Raw genomic sequence first — 19,031 nt, forward strand, 5'->3', positions numbered from 1 at the left:
TGGAGAAATTATGCAGGAGGAACTAGTACTCCAAGAAGCTTGGAGGGTGTTCGTGGGTACTGTCAGAGTATTTTGGTATAATGGACCCATAGTCTCCAGAAGATACTTACATAGTAACAGTGTAAATATAATTTATTCAGTTTGTTATCGATACTACGTTTGGTTTCATGAAAAGACCTTCACAAGAATGAAAAGGTCTATACCCTTAAATGCATGATTTTTTATTTCAAGCTGTAAAAATTACCATGCTTATTTTATAGTGCCTACATTATGAAAAAATAGTGCTTTGTTAATTTAATTAATTTTTTTTCAATATTCTTGACAATCGCTTTGTAGCTGATAAGCTACATATTGCGTTAACACCTTATGAGCCACAATAAATGTGCTTTTATTTTGCTACCTCATTTGTTACCAAGTATCTTGTAATTTAATTGTTGATTAGGATTAAATACTTTGCGATTATGATTAAATACTTCACATGGGAACGGAGAAATGCTAAAATAAGTAAATAGGACACTGATGTCATGAATACTGAGCATTTATTGTATGTTTTTATACACTTTTACATATGAACAATATGCTATCTAGTTTCAACAGGTTTGTACCCAAACATGTAATAATCATGTTACATGAAAAGTTTGAAAACACAATGCAACTGTGAATTTATTACATTGAATCCAGGAAAAACCCTTGCATCCTGGCATTTTGCACCTTTCTCACTTGCAAATACGAAGGCAGGTGATCTACTTGATCCAGCCTCACATCTTGTGGAGGTCCATGTGCTGTTGGGCCCCTTTGTCTTCTTATCTTGTATTTTGTTTTTGAGTTCATTAGTTGGCCTCCCACATTTTGCTGAAGTTTGGCCAGAGCGATACAAACAGTGAACAGTTTTCATTCAAAATTCGGAGAGTTTCATAGTTCTTTAATTCCTTTGGTTTCAGCTAGGAATTGACTACTCCCATTTCCAGAAGATGATAAAACAATCTTATACACCATTTTCGACTTTTCATCACAATTTTATGTTGATTCATTATGCTGTTAAGGTGGTCAACACCTCCCATATATTTAGTGTAGAGCTTAATTATTTGTGGACAAGGTATTGTTATTCTTGACTCCTCTCTCTCTCTCTCTCTCTCTCTCTCTCTCTCTCTCTCTCTGTGTGTGTGTGTGTGTGTGTGTGTGTGTGTCACTTTTCACATATGACTAATAGTGCTGGAAAAATAAACCAGGTGAGCAGCACTGAATATGAACTAGAGTGAAGAGTAAGATGGACATTGTTGTCAGCAGCAAGTACTGTTAATGGATGGAACAACTTTGTGTCCAAATGAAATACACAGAGTATATCTTTCATACTTGCAGTGTTCTGCTGATTTTTCAGTACAATACAGATAGAAAGCTAATTTGCAAAGAAACCAAATAAAATGCAATAACTTCGTAACAAGCAGCCAGAACGTGTGGATCCTGTATGCCAAAAGGAGGTAACCCTGAACAACCTCTGAAAGTTTGGAGTTTTGTTTCACCATGTATGTGTAATAATAGTGTATCTGTCTTAGGACAGGTTTCAAGTGTAATCTGTCTGTGCCCTGTTCTGAGCATCTTTCTTCATCTGTTAGCATGCTTGTCCTCATCTAATGTTGTCCATCAATCCAATCCTCCTCCTATCTCTTCCTCTAATCCCTTCCACTTTCCCTCTTTGGTTCATTGTTACAGACAATTCCTATGCAGTATATGTCCCAGTCAAGACTATTTGCTCTTTCTGATCATTCCCAATAATCTTCTCTCTTTCCCTAGTTTCACACAAACATGTGGTGCGGTCATGAATCAATAGTCATGATAGTTTGTAAGTTTGTGGTAAGATCTTATGGGACCAAACTGCTTAGGTCATCAGTCCTTAAGCGTACACACTACTTAATCTAATTTAAACTAACTTACAATATGGACAACACACACACCCATGCCCGAGGGAGGACTCAAACCTCCGATGGGGAGCCACCTCAGTTCGTGCGGCTACCCCGCACAGCAATATAGTCATGATAAAGAGAGGTGGCTATAATGGTAGATCATTGGGTGGAAAGTGCTAAATTTCAAGTGAGCATTTCCAGGGAAGTGAATTGAATGAAACAGTGAAATCTTAGGAATTCTGACGGTTTCAGTGGGGTAGTATGGTGGAGAGGGGAGGGGAACGCTTGTCTCATATGTTGACAGTAAGAAATTTATTGAGGCATGTGGTCAGAAATCACAGAGCTTTGATGTTAAGATGTTCTCCCATCATGGAGGTACACATATCTTTATTGTTTCATTTTACAATGGATAGTCAAACTGCAAACCTGGAGAAACCAATGCCGTTTAGTCTTTTGTATGCTGATAATGTAGCATTAATAGGTGATAATGTCCCAGTAATTAAGGAGAACCTCAAGGAGTGAAGGAAGTCACCTGGAGCATTTGGCTTACTTGTAAGATAAAAGATTCACGATGTGCAACTTAGTCGAGATGCCACACAAACGACCATTATTGATCTCGATGATATGTGCATGCAAATCAGACTGTATTAGCTTCTACAGATATGCCTGCCTCCCTTAATGTTTACAAGTGTGTAGTTGCACGTTGTTTCTTGTTTTTTGGGGCTTTTGAGAAAGATGCAAGTGTCAGAGCTGGTTTAACCAGTAAACAATCTACATTGCTAGAAAAAATGTCATCAAGGACAATGTCAATTTACTGACGAGTGAGGTTACAGCCAGTTCATCATTGTAAGAGTACAAGATACCAAATACAGAGCAAATGAAATGGGAGTATCACAGTAAAGGTTTCCCAGACAGCTGCACCTTGTTATATTCTCCTCAGATTTGTTGCTTTCGTTTCGGTCTTTCTTCCGAAGATCAGGTTGATGCAGCCATCCATGCCAGTCTGTTCTGTGTGGGTCTCTCGGTCTCCACATATTGACTGCAACTCATATCGATTTTGAGCTGCCAACTGTCTGTAGGTTACCCTTGGCCCCAAATTTTACACTGCACACTTAATGTACTTTACCGAGTTGACAAATCCTCGATGCCTCTGGATGTGTCCTATTGACCGATCCTTTATTTTACGAAAGTTGCACTATAAATTTTGTTTTCTCTAATTCACTTCATTACCTCCTCATTAATTATTTGATTTGTTCATCTAAATGTCTAGGTATTCTATAGCATTCCATTTCAAGAGCTTCTATTCTTTTTTAGTCTGAACTTCTTGTTGTGCACTTGCATTCCAGACTAACACCTTCAGAAAAGACTGCCTGAAATTTAAACTTGCATGTGATGTCAACAATGTTTTTTCATAAATACTTTTCTCGCTGCTGCCAGTCTTTATTTTATAATCTCTCTGATTCAGCCTTTGTCAGTTATTTTGCTGCCCAAATAGCAAACCTCTGTTACTATACTCTGTTCATCATAAGAATAAACCTGATGTAAACATTGTACCATGTATTCTTCCATGTTTGCTTGAGTGTCATTGGATTTTATTTCACGTGGAGCATAAGCGAAGCTGTGTCCAATACAGTCAAGTAAGATCATAAGAACACATTTTGTGCTGTGATACATGCTCATATACTGAGCGATAATGCGGGACGATAGCTTTACCTGCACTGGGAAGACAAGTGGTCCAACTAACCTGAAATGATGTGAGCAGTTGCAGGTCAGATGTAAAAAGAGATGAGCAAAGAAACAACATAGCTTTGAATGTCTCTCAGTTTTTTAAGAGAATGAAATTATAATCATCAAAATGCCAGCACTACCGCGCACTTCTTGGGTGACTAGATGAAAGCATAAAATGCTCTCATTCTCACCGAACATAATTTTCTAAGTACAAACAAGGGTGATGAAACTTCCTAACTTAAACACAGGGTAATTCTTCTGACCAAGCTAGTGTGATGCAAAAATATACTGTGGAGGTTTCATTTTTTTTTTTTTTTTATACTGAAGCCACAGAAGGTATGAATTAGTCATTTGGTACTCTCTTGGCTTCTTTCTCAGCCAAATCTGAAAAACACATTTCAGTTCTGGAACTGTCATCTGCTCAGTTCTGGAATTTTCATATGCTACATTGATAACCAGTTGATCAACAGCAGAATCCACAAAGCCACCCACACACCACATTTTCTCCTCTTCTTTTATGACATTGTGTTCCATATCTCGCCAGCATTCGGCAGTGACATGCAAAAAAGCTGAATGCATTTGTTCCATTACATCTGGCAGCTTAACAGTCTTATTATTTCTTGTGACAAATGCCTTGACTTGGCTCCAGATTAGTTCTGTTGGGTTTGTATTGTAGTGTGGTAAATGTAAAAATGCAGTATTTGTATGATGTGCTGGATGCTGTGAAAATGATTGTTTTTCATGTTTCTACAACAGTTATCACCATGGTTCATTTGAGACTACATCTGTGGTATAAAACATAGTCTAAATAAAGAGTATTTGGTTTTCAATTTTTGTCCTACAAAATTAAATTTGAATGTTTTCTTAATTTAAGCCACCTTCATTAACAATCTTTCATAAAATATCGATAATTAATATATTTGAAATGAAAGCAGGAATTTCATGTGCAATATGTAATTATAAACAAGAATGAATGCATTATTCATAAGAAGTGGTGATGAATTTTTCAATAACAAGATATATATATATATATATATATATATATATATATATATATATATATATATATATATATATATATATATATCCAAAAACAAAGATGATGTGACTTACCAAACGAAAGTGCTGGCAGGTCGATAGACACACAAAGAAACACAAACATACATACAAAATTCAAGCTTTCGCAACAAACTGTTGCCTCATCAGGAAAGAGGGGGAAGGAGAGGGAAAGATGAAAGGATGTGGGTTTTAGGGAGAGGGTAAGGAGTCATTCCAATCCCAGGAGCGGAAAGACTTACCTTAGGTTTTCAATTTTTATATATATATATATATATATATATATAGGGAAACATTCCACGTGGGAAAAATATATCTAAAAACAAAGATGATGTGACTTACCGAACGAAAGCGCTGGCAGGTCGATAGACACACAAACACACACACAAAATTACACACAAAATTCAAGCTTTCGTGTTTGTGTCTGTATAAGTGTGGATGGATATGTGTGTGTGTGCGCGAGTGTATACCTGTCCATTTTTCCCCCTAAGGTAAGTCTTTGCACTCCCGGGATTGGAATGACTCCTTACCCTCTCCCTTAAAACCCACATCCTTTCGTCTTTCCCTCTCCTTCCCTCTTTCCTGCTGCGAAAACTTGAATTTTGTGTGTGTGTTTGTGTTTGTTTGTGTGTCTATCGACCTGCCAGCGCTTTCATTCGGTAAGTCACATCATCTTTGTTTATATATATATATATAATAGAGGGAAACATTCCACGTGGGAAAAATATATCTAAAAACACAGATGATGTGACTTACCGAACGAAAGTGCTGGCAGGTTGATAGACACACAAACAAACACAAACATAAACACAAAATTCAAGCTTTCGCAACAAACTGTTGCCTCATCAGGAAAGAGGGAAGGAGAGGGAAAGACGAAAGGATGTGGGTTTTAAGGGAGAGGGTAAGGAGTCATTCCAATCCCGGGAGCGGAAAGACTTACCTTAGGGGGGGAAAAAGGACGGGTATACACTCGCGCGCACGCACGCACACACACACACACACACACACACACACACACACACACACACACATATCCATCCACACATATACAGACATATTCAAAGACAAACTCATTCGCATATTGCCTCTCACTTTTGTTGGTATTCTTTATATATGTATTTCTATTTCTAATAGTTTCTAGGAACTTGTTTAGTTCATTCCTAGATATATTGTCCATGAAGGAGAATAATGCCGTGTATGTGCCCAGTGGGAGGCCGGCCAGTGCAGGACTACGACAGCATGCGGGGATGGCTGGAAGATGCAATCATAGATGACAGCAGTGAGAACATCAGTGACGACCTTGCCACAGTTCGGAACTGGCTACTTGAAAACCCGGAGACCGCAGTGCCACTCCAGCAGGACATCTCATGGGTAGAGGATGCGATGGCCTCTGGGGACTTAGGTAAGGCTGCACACTGTGAGGTGGCGAACGTTTCCATTCCTTACCATGTTTAACATCACCATCTGTTTCTGATCAATAACCAAAAACTTAAATGTCAACAATGGTGGTGAATTGGGATATGCAGAGAGAGAGAGAGAGAGAGAGAGAGAGAGAGAGAGAGAGTGCGTGCGTGTGTGTGTGCGTGCGTGCACAGGCAGTAGAGGAGGCACGAGGGGGGCAGCGTGCTTGCATGCAACTCACACACAGAATTGGTATACATGGCAGAGTTCATTCCCACAACATACAATATGAATAGTGCCAGATATGAGTCACAGTCAGTCTTGGAAAATATGAAAACTTGCAGTTGTTCACTGCTCCATTGCATACACATACGCAATGCTGACGGTTCAGTACTTAAGAACTCATTAGGTATTGTTTTTTCATGAACACAATTCGTGATAACTTGTATAGTATTCTTACAGAACACACTTAAGAATACTGCTATAGGATTTTACTAATATAATTGACACAGTTTTTGAACTCTTCTGAGTACACTGCCTGGCTCCCTCATCTGCTCTTGATCCTGACTGTTTATAGCCTCATCCTCTGGTGGCAAGTCCTAACTACATGATTTGTGTGTCAATAACAAGTAAATGATACATTCATTAATTATAGTGAAACAGTATGTCATAAAGATGATCAGAGAGTTTTTATAGGACTAATTATTTCATGTACCAAATGTTCCGTATCTTTGTGTTTCACAAAATCACAAAGCATTACTTAATTGATGCCGGCCGCGGTGGCCGTGCGGTTCTGGGCGCTACAGTCCGGACCCGCGGGACTGCTACGGTCGCAGGTTTGAATCCTGCCTCGGGCATGGATGTGTGTGATGTCTTTAGGTTAGTTAGGTTTAAGTAGTTCTAAGTTCTAGGGGACTGATGACCTAAGCTGTTAAGTCCCATAGTGCTCAGAGCCATTTGAACCATTTGAACTCAATTGATATTGTAACTATAACGTTTACCAAAACTTCTGTTTCCAATCACCATCATTCACACATTATTTTAAAAAAAAATGTAACTTTGTGTAATTCTCTTACAATACAAAATACTAGAAACTAAGAACATCACCGTGTTCAGGAAACTTGAGACTGCAATAATATCAAAACAGCTTTTGAAAAGGACAGGGAATAAAAATGGGTGGTGTCTTGAAGTCATGTCTCAATATCTTTCAAACTACAGAAACTTAAGATAAACTAATTACTTTTTTCTGAATCATAAACAATAGATCCACTAAACTGATGACCCTGTTTGACCCTTAGACTTCAATTTTGACACAAACATTTTTGGTTAGCAATGAATTTAATATATATTCAGAATAATGATATCAACTGAACTGATTAACTTACAGTCAAAACAATTGCCCCAAAATGTTCAGACTTGGAGAAATTATACAGGTTGTACAAGAACTCAGACAAAAATCTGGAGGTTGTTGATGGGTACCAGCAGAATATTTTGATATAATGGGCTCGCAGTCTCCAGCAGTTTGTTACTGAGTAACAAAGTAAGTATAACTACTTTGGTTTGTTACTCGTAATACATGTGGTTTCATGAAAAGACATGCACAACAATGAAAAAGTCTATTATATGCAGTCATCACAAAGAAACACGGATAAATGCAGCAATTTTCAGACGAAACAGTGATGAAGCTGCCACTGCTGCAGAAAAATCTCAAGATAGCATTGTCGTACTGCTCTTCTGCATTCATTGAAACTGTATACAAGTTGCACATTGGTCAACTCTTCAGCGGAACTTATCCAGTGTACTGCTGAGTGTGTCACTATTCATGTATGACTAATAGTGCTGGAAAAATAAACCCGGTGAGCAGCACTGAATGTGAGCTTGAGACTGAAGAGTAACATGGGCATTATGTTGTCAGGAATGTTTTCAGCAGCAAATACTGTTAATGGATGAAACAAGTTTGTTTCCAAATACAACTCTCAGAGTACACCATCACTACTTGCATTGTTATGATGATATTTTCACTGCAATACAGATACAAAGCTAATTTGCCTAGAAACCAGATGAAATGGAATAACTTGGTAACAAGCTGCCAGAGATGCGTTGAAGGTAAACCTGAACAACCTCTGAAAGTTTGTTGGTGGGAGTTCTGGTTTACCCTGTATGTGTAATGATAGGGTATCTGTCTTGGGAAAGGTTTCAACTGCAGTCTCTTTGTGTGCTGTTGTGAGCATCTTTCTTAATCTGTTGCTTGTCTTCTTCTTATGTCATCCATCATTCCAATTCTTCTCTCTCTCTCTCTCTCTCTCTCTCTCTCTCTCAATCCTTCCACTTTCCCCACTTCAGTTCTTTGCTATAGACAATTCTTACACCATTATGTCCCAGCCAAGACTATTAACTGAGAAAGTAAGTGAAATCTCTGGATGACTAAATAAATACACAAGTAAAAATAATTAATTTGCCTCTCTCTCTTCTTGCTGGCAGATGGGTTCATCCGTGCATTCTGGAAGCACTGGCAGATGTGGCACAAGACTCAGGAGATGGAATCCCACACTGTCGGCATGCTGTATGTCAAGTGCTGGGTCAACGGCTGCCCCGCCAAGGCATTAGTTGACACAGGTGAAGTATGGAATTGCTGGTCCGTCTGGTGTGTGTGTGTGTGTGTGTGTGTGTGTGTGTGTGTGTGTTTTGTACTTTAGGGACGTTCAACCTTAATGTTGTCATCATCCATATGACTTCAATTGAAACGAAAGTGGTTAAAGCATAGAAAATGTGATGTGACAAAAACCTAGGTAGAGAAAAACCTCACTCTCTCTCTTCCAGTATCACCCATGATCAACTGCTCAATCATGCTAGCTCATAACATGGAAAACAATGTGAAAAATGGGTAGATGTTCAAATGGGTAGATGTTCAAATAAAATACAACTAAGACTAGAGGGGAAACTAAAAGAGACTCGCAGGTGTATGTGGCTGCTTCATTACTTACAAAATAGATGGATGAGCCAGCCACACTTTAAACATGTTGAAATTGTCACCCCAAAATTTTAGGGAGCAAGTCTGACATTGCACAGATCTGAAAAATACATACACATTTGTGTCATTGTGCCTTACTGCATTTACCAAAACCTGCCCTGACACGCTCTGGAAGTTTCATGCTGTGTAAAGTAAGTATAAATGAGCCAGATTTGATCAGATTGCCATGCACTCCTTTCATTGTATTTTGCATGTCAACTATGCTTTCTTGGGCCTACTCAGCTTTCACTTCCTCTTTGGTAATATCTACCAGATCTCCCCCCAAAGGGCTCACAGCTCTTTCGTGAGTTCGTATGTGGCATAAGTGGGGCCTTGACCTTGTGGCCATTTCTTCTTTTTTTGTATTTATTTACATGTCAAGTTCCGTAGGACCAAATTGTAGAGCAAATCTCCAAGGTCATTGAACATCTCAGTACATGAAATTACAACATAAAAATAACAACAGATAAAAATAAACGTTTATGAACCCGAAAAAACTCAGCCCATAATTCTGCATTCCATTCCCTGTGCCTTTCTCTCCCTCCCTGTCACTGCTCCTTCCCCAACCCGTATGCATTCCTTTCCTGTGCGCCCCCCCCCCCCACATGTCGCCTCCCCCCCATGTCACCCCCCCCCCCACTCGCCCTTTCCCTCTGTCCCCTCCTTCCTCTTAGTGTCCTTGCTCGCATCGGCTTTGCTATCCTCTGGGTTTCTGGTATTCTTCCAGTTTCTGTTTATCTTGGTCTTTCTGTTTCCACCTTTCCCTCCCAGTGTTTTTGCTCCCCCTTTGGGTTTTGACCTTCCATTCTAAACATTATCTCCAGAATGTGAGTGAACTGGGGAGGAACACCTTACTTAGCATCTTTGGCATTGGGCATTAATGCATCTTCCATCTTTTTCTCAACACCATTGTCCATCAATGCTAGACAGCCAGCACAGTAGCCAATCCCTGTGGTGCGTTTGGTTATGTACCCTTTTGATTGAGCCTCCTGACAACATAGGGATCACACTTCTGATACCCAAGCTGATACCTACCAATGTATGCCTAGGAGTGGTTGCTTGTCAAGTGGGAGCACTGGAACTTCTGGCAGCTGTAGCTGGGTGTCGTGCATGGGGAGAGCCCCTGATCAGAATGGGTGGTGCCAGGATGAATGCTTTGTATGTGAAATGCATTAAGCTTAAAGCTAGGCTTCATTCTATGACCACCTCTTTAGTTGGCAATGGATTTTTAAATGTAGCCTCTTATAATCCTGTGGCCTCCCTTCCCTGGCTACACCGTGGGAGGAGGGCTGGCTTGCCGGCTTGGGCTGAAACCATTTCCCCACCACCTGGTCTGCACCAGAACTAACGGGGACACTCGCACCTCCTCGGAGCCATTACTTTTTATTGCAACTACTGAAGACAAGTTTGGGTAAGTGGACTCTCTAGGTAGGATGCAGTTGTTTGTGGATGATCAAAACTTTTTCTGCTGCACAGTCTTTGGCCCTTCATGCCTGAGACTGTTTTGGCATCTTCTCGGTGTTCAGTACTCCCCTTTCAATATGGTTCAGGGTGTCATTTTTTATAGGTAATTCATCCTTCAAACTGATGAGGAACTCGGGTCCAATCTGGTACAGTGGGGTGTTTGTTTTGTTTTGTGTGCTCAGAACAGCCATAAGGACAATCACATTGATATCAGTGCATTTATTCTGACATTTGAGTGGAGACCAACCCAGAGAAGGTCAGTAGTAGGTGTTGTCGATGTACATGAAGCTCTACATCCCGCTACACATTAAGCGTTTCCAGTTTTTGCATTTCAGGCACATCTCTTCCCCCTGCACAGTGGACCCTCTGTGGTGAATGTGGACACACACACACACACACCTGTGCATTATCCTCCATGCTCATTGGACTGTCCAGCTCATAAGCAGGAAAAAAGGTACAGAAGTATAAGACCCTTGATCATTTATCCAACACTGAGGCTCATCAGAAATATGACTATCTTCACCCTGTATCTGACACACAACTTTGCCTCTGTTCATCTTACTCCCCTTCCTCCCTCCTCCTTACTCCAGTCACACCCTCTTTCCTCTCCTCACTTCCCTGTACCTCCCATGCCCTCCACTCCAGGTGCCACTGATCCTACTTGGTCAGAGAAATGTTCCCCACATTTTGTGTCTCCTGGTGATGTAGCCCTCACCCAGCCCCACCCCCCAATGTCTCCGATACCTTAGGTCTGCTACTACAAGTCGGCCATAGAACCCACAGTCTGTGCACCCCAAGGTCACCCACTATCTCGTGGTTCCAGACCTCACTCAAGCCTGTGCTCTCTCTGAGCCCCGCCCTCCTCGGCCTATGGAAAAAAAAAAAAAAAAAACAAAAGTCCTGGACAAGACTCCTCCGGTGTCTCCAGAAGTGCCGACTCCCCCTCACAACATGTCTGACCTCTTATTTTTGGATGTCAGCTTGTTGGTGACAGATGGTGACCTGGTGATGTGACCATTTTTGGCTTATTTGCCTCCTATTTTGATCTCCATTCCATGCTTATTTAATGGAATTGTAGCAGGTAGTATCATCATGTTCCAGGGTTGCAATCCCTTATTTTCTTCTACTCCGCAGCTTGTTGTATTCATTCTCCACGAATCTCATTTTACTTATAGCCACTCAGTGACCTGTCATGGGTTCCATGCTTTGTTGGAACCAGGTCAGCCCTTTGAGGGCTTCTGGCAGCATCTCCACATTGTCATGTACAGACATTTTTAATACATGGATGCCCTTTTCTACCACATTTGAAGAAGTTGCCGTCTGTGTCCACTTGGACTATGCGGTCACAGTTTGCAATCTCTATCTCCCTCCTGACAGACCACCTACACTTGCTACCCTAACTTCCCTCCTTCAGCAAATACCCCATCCCTTCCTCTGGGATTTTAACCCTTTTAGTGCCAGACATTTTCTCAAAAGATGATGTTAAAAGTGCCATGTGATTTTACAGTAAAATGCAGACCTTTGCCATACTTGCAATAACATCTAAACTAATGCATAAAGGAATGTAATTTTTTTTAATTTTTAGGGAATGCTGCTGGCTACAGTCAAAGAACATTTTTTCAGAGAAAAAAATTATTTTCATGATGGGGTTTATCGAAAAAAATTAAAACTTTGATTTCAGTTTACTCTGAGACCCATCAAATGATGATATACTCAAAACTTTCAGGTATATATGGAATCTCTGTAGTTTCCTTAACAAAAACATCATAAAGGAATTCAATTTTTTTTATTTCACTAAGGAAAAAAATCAAAAAGAACATAACATTACAAAAAAAAAAATTGTTTTGCTCTGAACGTGTTCTCAGTTCTTCAGTCATAAATCACTGACAAATGTGAGGTTACAGTTATGACAACTACTTGCACACATGCTGACCAACACATGAAGGATGCAGTCCTTTCTTGCAACAGATACATACTGTTTGTGAACGCCGATTCTTATTCTTCGTAGAACAAACACTACAGCAGCGTTCCTTTCTCCCCGGAAGAGTCTCTACACCATATACTGTTGGAGCAGGTACATTTATATTTATTGCACTTGTGGTTGCAGTCCTTGCCTGAAACCATTGTTGAGAAAGTTTGCATATGAATATGCTATTAAATTTCAGCTGTGTCAGTGGTTTGTTGCTGGAGTTTAGGCTTTCCTTATACAAAACATATGCGTTCAGCAACATCCTGGCAATTATGTTGAACACTACCTTCTTCCACATCTTGACAGTCCTCCTCTCATCTAAATAGCAGTATGCCATCATATCGGATGAGTCAATGCCACCCATATACTTATTACACTCCTGGAAATGGAAAAAAGAACACATTGACACCGGTGTGTCAGACCCACCATACTTGCTCCGGACACTGCGAGAGGGCTGTACAAGCAATGATCACACGCACGGCACAGCGGACACACCAGGAACCGCGGTGTTGGCCGTCGAATGGCGCTAGCTGCGCAGCATTTGTGCACCGCCGCCGTCGGTGTCAGCCAGTTTGCCGTGGCATACGGAGCTCCATCGCAGTCTTTAACACTGGTAGCATGCCGCGACAGCGTGGACGTGAACCGTATGTGCAGTTGACGGACTTTGAGCGAGGGCGTATAGTGGGCATGCGGGAGGCCGGGTGGACGTACCGCCGAATTGCTCAACACGTGGGGCGTGAGGTCTCCACAGTACATCGATGTTGTCACCAGTGGTCGGCGGAAGGTGCACGTGCCCGTCGACCTGGGACCGGACCGCAGCGACGCACGGATGCACGCCAAGACCGTAGGATCCTACGCAGTGCCGTAGGGGACCGCACCGCCACTTCCCGTCAAATTAGGGACACTGTTGCTCCTGGGGTATCGGCGAGGACCATTCGCAACCGTCTCCATGAAGCTGGGCTACGGTCCCGCACACCGTTAGGCCGTCTTCCGCTCACGCCCCAACATCGTGCTGCCCGCCTCCAGTGGTGTCGCGACAGGCGTGAATGGAGGGACGAATGGAGACGTGTCGTCTTCAGCGATGAGAGTCGTTTCTGCCTTGGTGCCAATGATGGTCGTATGCGTGTTTGGCGCCGTGCAGGTGAGCGCCACAATCAGGACTGCATACGACCGAGGCACACAGGGCCAACACCCGGCATCATGGTGTGGGGAGCGATCTCCTACACTGGCCGTACACCACTGGTGATCGTCGAGGGGACACTGAATAGTGCACGGTACATCCAAACCGTCATCGAACCCATCGTTCTACCATTCCTAGACCGGCAAGGGAACTTGCTGTTCCAACAGGACAATGCACGTCCGCATGTATCCCGTGCCACCCAACGTGCTCTAGAAGGTGTAAGTCAACTACCCTGGCCAGCAAGATCTCCGGATCTGTCCCCCATTGAGCATGTTTGGGACTGGATGAAGCGTCGTCTCACGCGGTCTGCACGTCCAGCACGAACGCTGGTCCAACTGAGGCGCCAGGTGGAAATGGCATGGCAAGCCGTTCCACAGGACTACATCCAGCATCTCTACGATCGTCTCCATGGGAGAATAGCAGCCTGCATTGCTGCGAAAGGGGGATATACACTGTACTAGTGCCGACATTGTGCATGCTCTGTTGCCTGTGTCTATGTGCCTGTGGTTCTGTCAGTGTGATCATGTGATGTATCTGACCCCAGGAATGTGTCAATAAAGTTTCCCCTTCCTGGGACAATGAATTCACGGTGTTCTTATTTCAATTTCCAGGAGTGTATATTCAAAAATTACATCCGGTTTCTTGACCGACTGTCTATTGCAAATTGTCTTTTCTGATGATGTAGCAGAGGATGATGTACTCACAAGGAGGACTGGATTTCTCTGTGATTTCTTCTGTCTGAAGTCACAGAGAAGTACAAAAGATTTCTTGAAAAACTTTAGCTGACCTACAGCATAATTCGTCAGAAGACCACGTGGCAGGAATTTTCTGTTTCTTCTAATTGTTCCCGTTAGATAAGTGCCAACTGAATACAGCTCTTCTGCCAGAGGAATAGATGTAAAAAAGTTATCGCAAAACACATGATAACCTTTTTGCATGTAGCTCCCAAGAGCTAGTAGTTTCATGACGACTACATATCCCAAGCCATTCTCTTTTATTTCATTTTTGTCATCATCACTTTTTGCACCATGGTATGCATAAAACCCTAGGCAGTAATTTACTACTGAATCACACAGCATCCAAAATTGGACTCCCCATCTGTGATGATGTTTATTGGGAAGGTACTGGATTAGCTGTGAGTGCGCTTTTGTCCCAAGAAGACTTTCATCTACACTCAGTTGCTGGTGTGGAGTGTAGTAGCGATGGAAAACATTGTTGGCAATATCTACCAACACTTGAAATTTGGCTTTTGGATCATATAATGGGTGACCAGGAGGGTGAAGTTTCGAATAGTCTACAAAATGTAAGAACCGCAGCAACAATTGAAACCTGTTGCGTGAAAACATTTGCGAAAACCACGGTGTCAACAGGTTTACATCAGTTGACCAATAACTAAAAATCGTCGGTTTTTTTATCAGTCCCATATTCAAAATCACTGCTATAAAAGCCCTAATTTCTGCTACAGTTGTTGGTTGCCACTGTTTGATTCTCAAATTTGGCGATAAATGCGTTGACTGAATCACCTGGCGAGCGTATCTGTTAGTCTCAGTCACCATAATCGTAAGCAGCTGCTGCGATAAGAACAAATTGAAAAAATCAATTGGTGTGGCGTTTGCTGGTATATGTTTAGGGCCTGGTGCTTCTGTATACACAAAGCTTGGAGGGGGGGGGGGGCGGATTATCTGATGCCTCATCCATTATTTCAACAAAAGTATTTGCACTGCAATTCAGTTGTATTTGGTCGTCGTCGTCGTCATCATTTGCTGACGCACAATCGTCACTTGAAGAAGAAAACAATGAGTCCTCTTCTCCACTGGACATCTCATAATCTGATTCACTTTCTGCAAATCCTGCAAATCCTGCAAATTCATCTTCACTTCCACTACTTATCATATTATTGTCTAAGTCACTTGTATCGAACCGCAACTTCTTACTTGACGACACCATGCTGCCGCGAAATACTCGGTAAATAAACAACACCAGAGAAGTTTATTTTACTTGAAATATTGCACTGACAATCGAAAAGAAGATCGATATGCTGTGCATTCGACCTTCCTTCTGCGTCTTGGCTAGGAAATACTAACAACTTTGCCTTCAAGTGCGGAAAAAATGAATGAGAAGGGCATCACGATCAGATCGTTACTGGCATTTTTCGCCAAAAATCTGGATCACGATCAGATTGTATTTGGCACTAAAAGGGTTAATGCTCATCACCCTTTGTGGGGAGAGTGTTTCTTCATCTAGTCAGGATCTCCTCGTAGACCAGTTCCTTGCAGATCACAACCTGTGTCCTTTTAGTTATGGTCCCCCTACCAATTTCAGTGCCGCTGAAGACACTTATTCTGTCATTGATCTTTCACTGATTTCCCCTCCCCTTCCCCTTGATTACACTGAGCCACATGATGACCTCTGCAAAAGTGACCACTTCCCATTGATTCTATTGTTCCCTTGCCACATCCTGATTGCTGAGTTATTCCACTGGGCTTTCCATCATGCTGATTGACTTCTATATACCTTTCAGGTCGGTATTATCCCATCTTTGTCAGGCTATATTCAAGAATTTGTCTGTGACACATCCAATAAAATTAATTGTGGCACCAGTGTTGCCATCTCCCACTTGTTGAGCCCCCTTCGCTGTGAACCAGTCATGTGAAGGAGAACGGGTATTGTAGTACCCATCCATGATCACCATCAGGCATTGCAGTGCCTTAAGCAGCACCCATCCTCCACCAGTCTGATTGCCTTTAAACATCTTCATGCCAAAGCCTGTTACTTAATGAAACAGAGCAAGTGAGTGTGTTGGGAACATTTTGTCTCCTCTCTAGATTCTTCTGTTCCTTTGTCACTGGTGTGGGCTATGCTATGCACCCTCCAAGGCCACCAAGGTCAGTCTTCCAGTGGACCTTGGTAGGATCCATAGGTTCTTGCTGACACCTTGTCACCCATTTTGTGATGGCACTGGCATCGCTCTCCTATCCAGTCACCTTCCTCCTCTGGAAACAGTGAGCTGAAGCTTCCCACTTGTGCCTTCCCACAATGGGAACTTCTTCGGGCCCTCTCCTCTCACCATCATTCAGCCCCTGACCCCGATTCCATCCATAACCAATTGCTTAAACACCTCAATCCTCCACAATGACAATATCTCCTCAGGGTGTTTAACTGTATTTTGCTCCAAAGCTTTTTCCCCCTCAAAGGAGGGACAGTATTGTGCTTCCTATCCTTATGCCTGATAGATTGATTGTCCCTCAGTAGTTACCAGCCGATCAGTTTGTCCAATGTGTCCTGCAAGTTACTTGAGTGGATGGTGGTGCATAGGCTATGTTGGTTTCTCGAATGTTGGGACCTTTTGTCTCCTTACCATTGTGGCTTTTAGGAGGTGTGGACTCCGATTCATCATCTGCTTCAATTGGAAACAGCAGTCCAGCAGGCCTGTTCTCAGTGCTGCCATATTCTTGAATTTGCCTTCAATGTTTGTAAAGCCTGCGACACAGCTTGGTGCAATTCTATCTTTCTTACGCTCCATGAGTGTGGTCATCAGAGCCCACTCCCAATTTTTACTTGCCAGTTCGTGTCATGGAGAAGAAGTAAAAACTTTGAGGTTCGCCGATGACATTGTAATTCTGTCAGAGACAGCAAAGGACTTGGAAGAGCAGTTGAATGGAATGGACAGCGTCTTGAAAAGAGGATATAAGATGAACATCAACAAAAGCAAAAGGAGGATAATGGAATGTAGTCAAATTAAATCGGGTGATGCTGAGGGGATTAGATTAGGAAATGAGACACTTAAAGTAGTAAAGGAGTTTTGCTATTTAGGGAGTAAAATAACTGATGATGGTCGAAGTAGAGAGGATATAAAATGTAGACTGGCAATGGCAAGGAAATCGTTTCTGAAGAAGAGAAATTTGTTAACATCGAGTATAGATTTAAGTGTCAGGAAGTCGTTTCTGAAAGTATTAGTATGGAGTGTAGCCATGTATGGAAGTGAAACATGGACGATAACCAGTTTGGACAAGAAGAGAATAGAAGCTTTCGAAATGTGGTGCTACAGAAAAATGCTGAAGATAAGGTGGGTAGATCACGTAACTAATGAGGAGGTATTGAATAGGATTGGGGAGAAGAGAAGTTTGTGGCACAACTTGACTAGAAGAAGGGATCGGTTGGTAGTACACATTTTGAGGCATCAAGGGATCACAAATTTAGCATTGGAGGGCAGCGTGGAGTGTAAAAATCGTAGAGGGAGACCAAGAGATGAATACACTAAGCAGATTCACAAGGATGTAGGTTGCAGTAGGTACTGGGAGATGAAGAAGCTTGCACAGGATAGAGTAGCATGGAGAGCTGCATCAAACCAGTCTCAGGACTGAAGACCACAACAACAACAACAGTTCGTGTTCCATCAGTTGTTCTGCATTTGGGTTGGAAATGTTCTTAGCTCTTAACAGACCCAGGAGAATTGTGTTCCACAGGGCACTGTATTAAGTGTCCTTTTTCTCATCGCTGTGAACAGACCGGTGGCCTCTGTCAGACTGCTGGTCACCCTGCTCTCTATGTGTATGATTTCTGTGTCTGGGCTAGTTCTCACTAGTGGCCTCTGCATAGCGACAGCTCCGGGGTGCCACTGATGGCTCCAAACATGAGAATTCCCTTGCTGCTCTGTAGTATTCCCAGACTGTGTCACCAGGATTCGCCTTGCTGTAGAGTATACCATTTTTGCAGCAGAGCTCCACACGATCCTGAAGGCACTGGAGCAGATGCGTCATCTTCTGGGCACATGTTTTCTCATCTGCTCCGATTCCCTTAGTGCCTTACAATCGTTGCAGAACCTGTATCCAGCTGAGGAGATGGTCCGACTCATATTTGACCAACTGTATTTGCTCCACCGGCAGGGTAAGCAGGTGTCATTCTGCTGGGTGCCCAGTCGTGTTGGGATATGGGACAATGAACAGGCCAATCAGGCTGCCAAGGAGGCCTGCATAGGATACGACATGACCCAGTGTCCTATTCCCTTGCAGTCTGTCATTTCTGTGCTAGACAGGAAGTGCATGCAGTTGTGGGAGGAGGAATGGCTGGTGGTGATGGCCAGTAATCTGTGGTTGGCGAAGTCCACAACCCAGCCATGATGTTCCTCTAGCGAGTTGCTCAGGCGGGATGAAGTTGCACTTATTTGTCTTAGGATTGGGCATTGTCCTCTGACACATAACTTCCTATTATGGCAGGAGGATCATCCGTTTTGTGGTGCCTGTGGTGAGCACATCTCTACCCAACACATTTTAACAGAGTGCATTTTGTAACGTGATGCAAGGGCAGCAGCAAAAATTGGTG

Source organism: Schistocerca nitens, chromosome 3 (genome assembly GCF_023898315.1).
Source record: "Schistocerca nitens isolate TAMUIC-IGC-003100 chromosome 3, iqSchNite1.1, whole genome shotgun sequence".
NCBI classification, from domain to species: domain Eukaryota; kingdom Metazoa; phylum Arthropoda; class Insecta; order Orthoptera; family Acrididae; genus Schistocerca; species Schistocerca nitens.